At 45.6% G+C, this 12322-nt stretch overlaps 1 protein-coding gene across 3 annotated transcripts in view; it reads right to left on the bottom strand.

Annotated features, from left to right (window-relative positions):
* Window positions 1-12322, bottom strand: part of C15H12orf75 (chromosome 15 C12orf75 homolog) — a 41143-nt gene that overhangs the window by 12201 nt on the left and 16620 nt on the right. The gene's annotated exons all lie outside the window — the stretch shown is intronic.

Here is a 12322-nt window from a genome sequence, read left to right as displayed (position 1 = left end):
TAGTAAGGAGGGCACGTATTGCATGGTGCACTGGGTGTTATACGCAACTAATGAAGCATCGAACTTTGCATCGGAATCTGGGGATGGACTGTATGGTGACTAACATAATATAACAAAAAAAAATTAGTCATTTTCTACTTAACAAAATGTGCAAATCCAGCAAATGCCAAAAAGTCCAACTGCTTAAAAAAAGGACATACAGAGGGCAACCGAGATCGCAAAAAGCACATTAACTTGGCATCAGGAAGCCTGGGTTCTTGTCATGGGTGTGCCATCAGCACAGACAGGCTGCGGGCAAGTTGCCTGCCCCCATCTCATCTGTAAAATAAGATGGTCGATCAGGTGATTCCCAAGGTCCCCTCCAGTCCTAGGGGACGATGATTCTGTGATCCTCATGCCACTCAGCGGCACTGCTTGAGATAGGAAAGATTTCTTTAGTGCAGAAGAGCTCATGTCCAGTTGACTTCCTTCTATCTAAAAAAACAGCCATTTCATACATGATCTGCACAGAGAAGGAGGAAACGTTTAAAAGGAAATTTTTAGAGGGAGTCACTATTTTAAAATACATAGCCTCTTTCCTTGCATGAGAGGAATTCATATTCTACTGATACTCCTTGGCATATTTCTAAAAGGATTGGGAAACTTGCTTCAAGCACTAGTTAGCATACATAAGTCACTCTTTTAATGAAAAAACCCCCATGATTCAAATGTATCTGGCTGAACCCAACATGTAATTCTAAAGGGCTTCAGCCAAGAAGAAAGAAAAAAAACAAAAAACAAAAACATCTAAACAGCTTCAGAATCTTCTAATTTTAGGGATTGTCTAATCGTGGTTTCACCCATTTAAACTCCGTGAATGTTTCCAAAGTGTGTGGACGGGAGATTTTGCTTCACTGCATCCTCCAGTAAGTCTCCAGCCTACAAAGAAGGGAGGTGTAGATCTGGAAATCATCCACTGAACACTGGCCGTGCCCACAGCTAATACTCTGATAGAGTGCAAAATCCACCTTGAGATCTAATTCATCCAAATTGAAAACACAACCTAAATTCACCAGACAATTGTCAACTTCATTCATCTCCTGCTAAAGTTGGATCGTTTTTTAATTCAAAGGTGTCAAAGTCATACTGCATCAGAAATGGGGTTATGCTTATTGAAGTGGTATCCCAAAGTGTTGCTCACTGCTTTTAATTAAAATGGGTTTATAACCCATTAGTACAGATAACAGGAGAACGGTGGTGACTAACTCACTGCAGTAAATCAGAACTGTCTACCTCGGTCCCAAATGGCTAAGGCCATCATGACATTGCTTCTGAAGGTACATGTTACTGGTAGGTTGGGACGTATACAATGTCTCATTTTCTGACACAGCTATTCTTTTCATATCCAACTTTAATTCTTTCTCCCCTTGCCTAATTCTGCTTAAGGATATACTAAAAGTTTTAAAATATATTTTACTTCTCCCAAATGTAAGAAAACAGTAAATTATTTCTTAATCTACTATCTCTTATAAAGTATTCAATACCCTGAAACCTAATCTGCGTTCTCCATTACAAAATCAATCAACGACCTGTACATCTAACTTGCAAGAAATGATAATGTAACCACCATATGTACTGGAACATAAATTAAGCTTCAGATATATTACTAAATCATTAACAATACCTTTTATAAAGACTTATTGGATATCTACTCTTTTAAGCCTTCAAATAAGTTACAATGCCTCCCTTTGTATCTATGCCCCCACGTATGAGACTGCTGCTTTATCCGTTCCTTCCACAAACAATTATTCTATGGTAGGAAGACCCTGTGGGTAAAAATGGCGGCATCACTGAGTCTCCCCAGCGTGTCAGATACAGGACTTCGTGGCTTCATGGCATCAGTGCTTTTTCTCACAACAGCTCTGAGAGTTTAGACCTGGGAAAATAGGTCCACAGAGCCACGTAATTAATAAATATGCAAGACCGACAGGTAAGACGGACAGTGAAACCCCATCTGACACCAAAAACAATGCTCACACTCTAAGTCATCACTGGCTTCTCAAATAGGAAGATGGAAAAGTAAAAACACCGCCAGGGCCAACCCAGAGCCAGCCTCCACACCACTCGTGCAAAAACTCCGGGCATCACGGCACCCTCACAGCCTCCTGGGGAGCTGGACAGGCACGTGCTAGTCCTGTTACATGGTTTCCTTCAATCCTCATCACAGTCCTGCACAGCGGGGATGAGCCACATTTTTAAAAATTTCTTTTTATTTTAGAGAGAGAGCGAGAGCAAGGGTAGGGGCAAAGGGAGAGGGGGAGAGAGAATCCCAAGCAGACTCCGCACTGAGCGTGGAGCCCGACACGGGGCTCGATCCCAGGACCCCAAGATCATGACCTGAGCCGAAATCAAGAGTCGGATGCTTAACTGACTGAGCCACCCCAGCACCCCAGCCACATCTTAAAGATGAAAAGCTGAGCCTCTGAAAGGTTGAGTAGCATGGCCTAGGTCACATAGCCAGGTAACCGGTTTGTGTGATTATGACTCCCGTTTTATAACCTGTGCACCCACATTCAGGTGTATAAGAGAAACACCGCCATCTCCCAAGCTGGATCCCTCCAATTTTTATCATCCCACTGGAGGAGAGAGGGAACCAAGACTTAAGTAAGAGTCTTACTCAATATTTTGTTAGCATTAGAAGAAACTTCTAGCTGTTCCACGGACAACTGATCTTCATAGACCTTGTTGAATTGCTATAGAGCTCATTTGTATCCAAGGACAAAAAAACTGTTCTGATGGACAGTTATGTTAGAAAGTGTTCATCCAGACAACCAAGTCCAGACTGAGCTTAAATCAGAAAATAGTGGTTGGTCTAAAACCAATCTCCTCGTGAACAGACAGGTCGAAGCTGCTGTGTTTAGCTGCCTGGGGACCAGATGCTGCTCTGCCCATGTCCAGGAGGACAGCATCCTACCAGCTGGGGTGATGTGGTCCTGCCCCGGCTGCGTTAAAAGAAGAAATGGTTCTCCAAGCAGCAGTAAAGATCCCCGAAAGGTTATTTCTTACTGATAAGAGAAGTGGACGTTATCTGGGGGCAGCTGAAACCTGGGGTGTTGTTGACCTTGGCATACTGCTAAGTAGTACCAAGCCTTCCGAATTCTCACCCTCGGGGAAATTCTCAGTTTGGAAGAATGCCCTGGCTGTCAGAATACCCAGGCTGCCCCACCTGTACATTTTAAGGAATCACTATGGGTTTTTTCCTCCTCATAAAACATATTTTGAAACATTTTGTTATCAAACTGCCTTAATAATTCATTGGCAGGTATTGTTTTAGACATACACGTGCCAAAGAGAGCTTCTGATGAGCCTGGGATGACCGAGGAGCGGGCCTGTGTCCTCTGAATCAAAGGCAAATAAATTTACATTTCGGGAAGCCTGCGCCGTCTCCTTTCCAGCACATACCGATTTTCATTCGGTTTCTGAAGTAGTGAGAACGGCCTGTGGTCCTTCTTCAACCCGGCCGATGCGGAAGGCCAGGCTGGGAACCACGCTCAGGCCAGAGCATCCCCCACCACGGAGGATTTCTGGTTTTCACGGACGACTTGATTATTTTTCTTTTCTGGTCACTACAGCTGAAGTGGGCGGGGCAGTGGCTATGGCGAGGCCTGCAGCTGTGACCGCGGCTCGGTTGCTAAATTTGTGCCCCAAGCCAGGGCCGGTCGTGAAAGGGAGGGTAGAGCGCGCAGCCACACCTCCCCCGGCTTCGTGAGAACGGCAGCCGCGGACAGATGGTCCAGGCATCACTACCCTAGATTCTGCCGGCACTAACGCAGGGTAGGAAGGACAAAGGCTGAGATGACTCCACCCCGGAGCTCCCTTAGAGAGAAGAGCTGCAGACGGAATTGTCACTTGCTGGAAAAGATCAACAGTGAAGCCAAGGCCAAAGTGTGGCCCATGACCTGGAGAAGAGGGCAGTCTGCTTGGATGCACTTAAAAACACCCAACAGGGGGCGGGCATGATCTGGGGATCGTGGGATCGAGCCCCACATAGGGCTCCGCTCTGGTCATGGAGCCTGCTTGCGATTCTCTCTCTCCCTCTGCCTGTCCCCTCTGCTTACACTCTTTCCCTCCCTCTCTTCTCTCTCTCTCTCTCATAAAACAAAGACAAACACCCCTCAGGAGCTAATTGATCCAAATATCTCTATAAACGCAGCCGACCCATAACCATGCTCCCTTAGAAAAGAAGCAAATGCGCACACATCAACCAGGATAAGCCTCCTATGATAGTAAGCCACTCCCAGAGAAGAGTTGTGAAACAGTTCAGGAGTCAATGCCACGACACCTACAAGCAGAGGCACTGAAAACTGGAAAATGTATCAGAATAGGAAAGAAACCTCAAGAATGAGGTTTCTACCAGGAGAACCAAAACAGGGTTACAGGAGGTAAGGGACCAGCCACCATAACCAAATCAGCTAAAAACAGAACGTGAACGGTAACTGTCAGCTATGGTCTCCCACAGCCAAGTCCTCTGACACGGCACTCGCTACCACATTCCATCAAAGGGGGGGTTAGAGAGACAGAAACACAAAAGGAGGGACAGAGGGTTGCTCTTTCCAGCTTTGCTTGCTGCCCATGTCTGCATCACCCCTGCAGCTGATTCCAGTTTCCAGAACAAGCCCTGAATTCAAATGTGACAGCCCTGACCTCGCAGTACACCTCAGAAGTCTGGGTCCCTTCTCCTTCTCCTCCAACTCCTAGATTTTGATAACCCCAACCTCCTTCCTTTGTTACCCCAGCCTGAGGCGTGGTAGCCATTTCCTGCTATTACCATCCCTGATCTCTCAATCCCCCTCCCGCACATCCTCAAATCCCCGCAGACCTGCTTAACCAACTTCTCACAGTGAATTCTCTCTGTTAAAACAGTTAATGTGTTTTCTCTTCTCTGTCTGGACTCTAACCGATACATTACTTGGTAGCAAGAATGGGGTTTATCTCCCACCTCCGGGATTGAAGACGTCTTACCGAAGCATCTAACATACTTGTCATTTGCTGTTCGTCAGGTCAAGGTACTGGACCAGTCCGATGGGCTGAGGGATATCAGTAAGATCAAGATATTGCAGAACAGAGGACGAGGGAGCAGGGGGAGTCTATGGAACAGAGGTAAGACGGGGACGTGTACTGTTGGCCACACCAGGTAAAAGCAACCTGCTTCTGTAATCCTTGCAAACTAGTTCAGAGAGAAAGTACCTGCCAGACCAAAGGTTCCCAGCAGAAGCTGGAGGCTATGTTGATTATTTTCAATAAAGACACCACACCTTGAATAGCGGCTGAAATCACCCCTTCATGAAGTTTACAATAATCAAAGTCACTTTCTGAAATAAACCTGCCTTCGGCACGGGCCACAGAGGCAAGTCGAATGGGGATGTGAGACGTATTGAGTGCTTTCATTCTTTCAAGTCTTTGGTGCTGACACTCATTTCTGCAACTCCCCCTAGAGATGCTGTATCCCTTTTTACTTATTATTCTGGTAGGGAAGGAAAATTCCATGGACTTCTACTTGGCCCTTCATACCATGACAGCTGTTACTTCACAGGTCAAGGGGCCAATGGGTGGCTTCTGCCAGTTGCCAAACATGTCTCCTCCGATTAGGAATTCAAGAACTGAGGAATAACCAGAGCATGGGTCTCCAGACGACTGGGCACAGTATTATTTGAACAGTAGCCAAATTTCCTGACTATCATAAGCTCACCCGTGGATGGGGGCCACAGTGGCATTTTGGGTCCTCAGATAGTAACATCAGTTCAGAGTCAGTATCTAGAAAGCGCTAAAAGGTTCAGGTCCTTCCTTTTGCTCTAGACACAACTGCTCTAGTAAATGGACACGAGTCCCTTTGAGGAAGATGTGGAGAAATATCTACCGTACCTACAGGAGGCAATGTTGAAAGTTCCCTCAAGCAACATGGCCTCAATCACTGGGAGTCTGACTTGGGTCTGGAAACTGGGTTAAGGGGCTACGCCCTTCCACTGTGTTGACTCAACTTAGGTTTCTGTTACAAACCATAAATTTTCTTCTTATAAAAATAGAGAGAGGGAGAAAATGAACCTTTAGAAGGCTGTCCTTCAGGGGCGCCTGGGTGGCTCAGTCAGTTAAGCATCTGCCTTCAGATCAGGTCATGATCTCAGGGTCCTGGGGTCAAGCCCCAGGTTGGGCTCCCTGCTCAGTGCGGAACCTGCTTCTCCCTCTCCCCTTCCCTTCTGCTCATGCACGCTCTCTGTCTCTCTCTCTCTCTCTCTAAGTAAATAAAACCTTAAAAAAAAAAAGTAGAAGATTATCCTTCTAATTTATCCCCAGGGAGACCGTAGTCAACCAGCCATCATCAAAGTTCCTTCCAGGATGAGCCCTTTTGCCCCTTCATCCCAACTCTGTCCATGACAGCAAGTGTGCCCATCTTGTCTCGGGTGGTTAAGTTCTACCGCTCGGTAGAAATGTGATCCTGTCCTCTGGGATCCCGTTACGCCCGGTGAGATAAAGAGCCCATCTCAGCAGCAGTGCCTCCTCTGTCACAGCCTCCTTACAGAGGACCACCACCTTAGAGCTCATCGGAGACACCCTCTCACTAAGCGTTCCTCAAATTTCTCAAAGCCTTAGTGGACGGGGTATCCTCTGCAGTGGGGAGCAGGGCATCCTTGAGAAATTGACACCAACATTCTCTTCTCCTTAAGCCTTTGGACTCCTTCCTCTCCGGCATCGCATGAAAGTTCTAGCCTACTCCACCCCTGGTTAGAGTGTAAGCTCACTGCATCTGAGTTTCACCAACCAGGGTAATTAACCTCTTAGAGTCTCTTCCATGCACCTAAATGATTAAATCCAGAACCTCTGTTAAATACAATAGTATCAATAAATTCAGTCTAACTCAGTCTATATACTCCTTCCTCTTTGGCCTCCCACCCTTGGAATCCCATTTCCACGTGCATGCCTTCAGTTTCTGGTAATATAAGCTACAAAATCCTGCAATTATTTTGCAATATAAGCTCATTGCTTTCAGGTCAGACTGCATGTGTCTGTCCCTTGGGAGCTCACAGAGCTCTGACTCTATCTGTGTACCCAGAGGCAGGAAGCGGTGGCTGGAGTAGGTCTGGAGTACAAGCATTACCTAACAAGGCCACCTCCCCTGGTGAGGGGACCCAATCCACACCTCCCCACCTGTGGCCCACCCCTCTCCCAAAGGCACTCCTGGGAAAACTGGAAGTTTCTGGCTGGCAAAGATGGGGAAATTAAGTCAGCTTCGTTTCATCGCAATTCTAACTTAGGCCAGTCTATTGCCCTCACGAGAGGAGTGAGAACCAGAAGAGGCCACACCAGCCATCTCTAGCCAAGCCAGCGACTGAAAAGCTACGAGGTGCTCCCTACAGTGTGGAACTGAGTCTAAAACAACTAACAGAAAAAAGTCCTTTCATTTGACACAGTTTCAATGCCCCAATGCAGCAAGACAAGAAAGTCACGGCCCCCTTCAGTCCCCATTTCCCCAACTCAGTGAAGAGTAATGGGAGGGAAGGAAGAGTGTGAAGAGGATTTTTTTATTCAGTGGCGTAAGCAAACACCTATTTGAATACATTTAAGGGTCTAGAAAGGCCAAGATTTAAGCATAGTTTCATTTACTGGCTCCAGTTATAATTTCAAGTTCTCAATGATCAGTCACATGGGCCTCAGTCTCAGTGATGGGGGAGGCACAGGAGAGAGAACAGAAAGGGATCGGAGGGAAGGGGCTAGAACTAGGAGCTGGGGTTCAGGTATAGACAGGGTGCATTTCGCAGTTGTGCCCAGGACCAGTCTTAGAAGGAAGACTTAACTTCTGTCATGCCGAGAGCAAAGGAGCAAAGCAGTGCTAAGAGACTGGAATTAATTTTCACAAGTACGCATTCCACTCTCCGGGTACGTGTGAGCCGCTCTCTACAGAGCACCCTCGCGGGATGCGCTTGTTTTCTCCAGAGCAAGCAGGGCTGAAGGCCTGCAGGTAAGTGGCTTTCTCTGTACCGAGACAGTGTTTTATTTCTGATCATACACAGCTCATGAAAATGTGTGGAAAGTGATATAATCATTGACAAAACAAAATGTTAACAATGAAATCATCTTAATCATAAACTCACATCCCATCTTAGGAGGAAAAAACCTTTTAAGCCACAAGAAACATTCTAACCAACACGTGGAACATGTACGAACAATTCTGGACCGGGTTTAAGAAACACAGTGGGCATTTCATTCAAATAGGGTCTCCTTTCGTTGGCAAAGATTTAGTTTCTTTTATCAAAGACTAAGATGTTGGCAGGGAAAGCATGCTCAAGGGGAAAGCTGCCCCCTGAGACTCATGATAACTTCCTCGAGTAAGAGGACATGCTCACAGGCTCTGACTCAGGATCTTGGCCACGGCATCAAAAACGTTTGCTGAGACAAGTGTGACTGAGGGTGGACCACAAGTCAATAGATTTCCCCCTCTTTGGAGATGGTTGAAAAGATAAGTGCCCTGTGGATCGTTTAAAATGACACACCCTTGCGGAGTGGCAGACTGTTCGGTGACGTCTATCTCACCAAAATGGACCCAACCCATGGCCCTCCCACAGGCACGTCAAAAAAAGAAGAAAAAGAAAACCAACCGACTAACGGCAACCACCACAGCTCAGCTTACGGTCGGATAACTTCAGGTTTCACAACTGCTTTCTTCTGCCTCAGCATTTCCATCACAGACTGCTGGCCTACTTCCTGTGGGCTCGTCAGCACCGGCATGGCGCCCTCCCGACCCTTCTCAGATGGAATGTCTACACTGGTCCCGAGTCTCCAGGGGACGGCACAGCCACCTGCTTCACACCAGCTATGTAGACCTTTGCTAAATGAACCAGAGAGGCTGAATTTCTCTCTAAACATAAATAAGCTCTGACCTTTTTACAGTCAAGCTTCCAGAAAATGAGCTGCCTCAAAACCAGCTACGTGTCTGTGGTGGCTCTTCGGGCTGGGCTGGCTCCCTTCCGCCTCTCCTTTCTGCACGAATAGAGTTGTGAATGCCTGTTTAAAGCCAAACATCCAAACAGAACACTTCAACCTTTTAGATTATTCTACTGTGATTTTCGTATCGATTAACTATCACTTTAATGAAGAGAAACCTTATTTAGAGTTACTCTATCAAATACAAGCCACTACTTTGTCTTCCTCAGTAATACCTGGTACTCAAAATATTTTTGTCACTGTTATTTGCTTGGTCTCTGGGTTGTATAAAATAGCTATCCCAAGTGACCTAAAAAAAAAAAAAAGGTTTCAAAGGTAAAATAATGGAACCGTGGCACGGATACATTCTGTGCGCTTTCAAGAACAAATACACATGATAAATATTGGCCAGCAGCCGGCCACTCCGATTAACATCTCCTGTTTCAGCCCGGCTACTGCTTGCCTTAAAATTCACCAAGTTCTCATTTCCCCAGCCTTTCACAGTGAACACAGTTATGTGGCAAAGAGATGATTTATTTTTTATTTGTTTGTCAAGAAGAAAGTTCTAAATATAGAACTATTCTTATTAGTGATAATCTAAGAAGTAGAAAAACAGCGTGCACTCTTTTTTTTTTCTCATATTTGCAGTGTCACTAAAGAGGCCAAACTTATTTTGACTTGTAAACAAGAAAATTTAATATGGAAACCCCTGGAGACCATGTACGTAACTCTAATTACCTATTTTTAGCTGCCATTCACAATAATATTTTGAAACAGGCTTACTAATTCACAATGTTTCTTTCCTCGATACTACAGCTCTCCAGATAAAGTATGATCATTTAATTTTCTTTATAATATGTTCTTATGATGGCTCCTGTTTTTTAGGGTGATTTCAAACAATTCTACAACTTAATTACATATGATTTTGGACAGGATTAATATTTTATCATTGCCTATTTTGGACTCTATGTCATCTCATTCATTTCTCCAAAATTTCAAAATTCCTTTGGGCAGTTATCTTTAAATCTCTCTCCTTGTATAAGCCCCTTGGCCAATATGGGTCCCTTTCTTTCTTCCAGAATGTATTACTGGAAAATATGAATAACATTCACTCTTTGTCTGGAAGCATAATCAAGAGCCAATGTGCAGTTTCCCTACCCTCCTTCTGCTCTCCTTCTAAGAAGCACACGGCGCTCAGGATTATTTTGGCATTGGCTATAGAACCATCATTTGCTAAAGACAGGAATGTTCTCCCCACCTGCTCACCTTAAGAAAATTTGCTTTTCCCTCATGGTATCACTTTGCTCAAAATACCCCAGTGTCTCCCAACAGGAGATGAAGCCAGCAGGCTCCCAACCTCTCCACCGAGCTCTTTCAGATGGGGCCGATTTCGCCTTCACTCAAACCCTCTCCTCTGGGCATTGGAATCCTGCGACAGCAGCCCCAAATACCCTAAAGATTTTTGGTCCTGACCCAAAGGTTTTCTTTGGAACCATCATTATCTTGGATAATTTTAAATTCCATGAAAATCACCCAAACCTTTGCGTCACATTTTGCTGACTTCCTCTATTCCAACAACTTTTATTGCTACGCTAATAACTCACTCCCATGACTGCTCTGAGGAGCTTAGTTCCTGGAACTACTGCACCTCTGACATTTTACAGTAGACAATCTCACTCCCTAGAGGGGGGAAAAAATCACCCTTCGGCTCTTCCTCCTCCCCTCCATCCTAAGAAGCCTCCAGTCCAGCCAACCTCTCCGCTCTCCCCATTCATCAGCCCCTTAGGGGCTCCCCCTCCCTAGCACGTCCCTTGCAGCCAAGCGTTTTGACAACACTTGGCGGTCACCACCCATCTCTCTCTGTCCTGGGATAAACACGCCCATCTGTTTTCTCTCTTCCTGTTCCTACTGCACTGGCCCTGCCTAAGGAGAATCCGACCATGCATTGATGGGCCAAGAACGGGACTGTGTACTTCCTAACTTCAGCTATTCACCGGTTCTTCTGCTGTCATAATCATGACAGAGCCTCTGCCAAGTCTTTTCAACGACACTTAAAACATCTAACAATCCTAGCTACTATTCAAGGGCAGCAGGAAAGCATAATGCCAAGTATTATCCCGGGGTACTAAATATACTGTACCAATAACCATCACAACCCTTGAGCAGTTACTTAACCTCTCTGTGCCCCATATCCTCATTTGTAAAATGAAACAGCATTACTGTCTCCATCAGATCGCCATGGGCACAGAATGAGATAATGCAGGGTGCTGGAAATCATGATACGGCATCCGGTCCTCAATACAGCAGAGCTCTCGTAACAGAATAATGATGATAGGGATGAAGATGGCTGCCCTGTACACTTATTATTATCCCAATTTTATGGCCAAGATTACTGGGAACAGAATATCACACAGCTGGTAAATGGTGGCAGGAAGTTCAAATGCAGGTCTCCCTGCTTCCAAAACGCATGCCTTTCCAATGCTGCTTCCCGCCAGTCTCTGCAACCTCCGGCTACTCCGCAGAGGAGTAAGCAGACACCCTCAGGTCTGGCACGAGGACTAGAGAGGGCTCAGCTGACAGGTGCCCTGGGCCTGAGAAATCCATAAAGGATCCCAAGGACACTCAAGATGAAAGACTCATAATTTCATCTTACTTAAAAGGCAGCGCTTCGATGTGTTTTGTTCACTCATTCTGAGATAGCCTTCTCTAGAGTCACTACCTTTCATAACAGTAAAATTGCTTTGTCAAGAAAGCAATCTTCATGAAATGTCACAAGTTTTAAGTGAAAGGCGCATTTGAATTACCTTGTTTAAACTGAGTGACTATGATCTTTTATTTTCAATGGCAAACATTAAATTAGTGCCAACTTGTTTCATACTGTTCTTACTAAAACGTGTTTGTAATATTTCTATACATATTGTTTAACCGACCTACTGCAGAACATACTTTGTTTCTGCCTGCCCAGTTTTAAGGGCCTTCCATGTGGGTAACAGCACCGCATTTGTCTTCAGCCACTCTCCCAGACTTTGACCACGTGGCCAGGCGCTGCCGAACGATGCCGATTGGCCCCAGTGTTTGGCACGTGACCCAGGCCTGGCCAATGAGAAGCCCATGTTCCCCTGGCGCGCTGGTTGAGTCAGAGGGAGGCATGTGACTTCATGCTGTAGCAGGGAAAGCCCTAGCCCTAAGACCTTTGATCACACTACTGGGAAAGAAAAGCTCTTTTTCCACAGGAATTATTAAGCTGATAGGAGATAAGAGATGGCCATCTCCATCGCCGCTGGGGGAAAGCATCCTAAAAATGGAGCCCAAAACAAGAAAGCAGAAATGAGTTTCTTCCTGTCATCTGATCACCTGGATCCCAGCT

The sequence above is a fragment of the Ailuropoda melanoleuca genome, chromosome 15 (genome assembly GCF_002007445.2).
Source record: "Ailuropoda melanoleuca isolate Jingjing chromosome 15, ASM200744v2, whole genome shotgun sequence".
Classification (NCBI taxonomy): domain Eukaryota; kingdom Metazoa; phylum Chordata; class Mammalia; order Carnivora; family Ursidae; genus Ailuropoda; species Ailuropoda melanoleuca.
The sequence above is the reverse complement of the archived record's forward strand: the minus strand, read 5'-3'. Positions and strand labels throughout refer to the sequence as shown.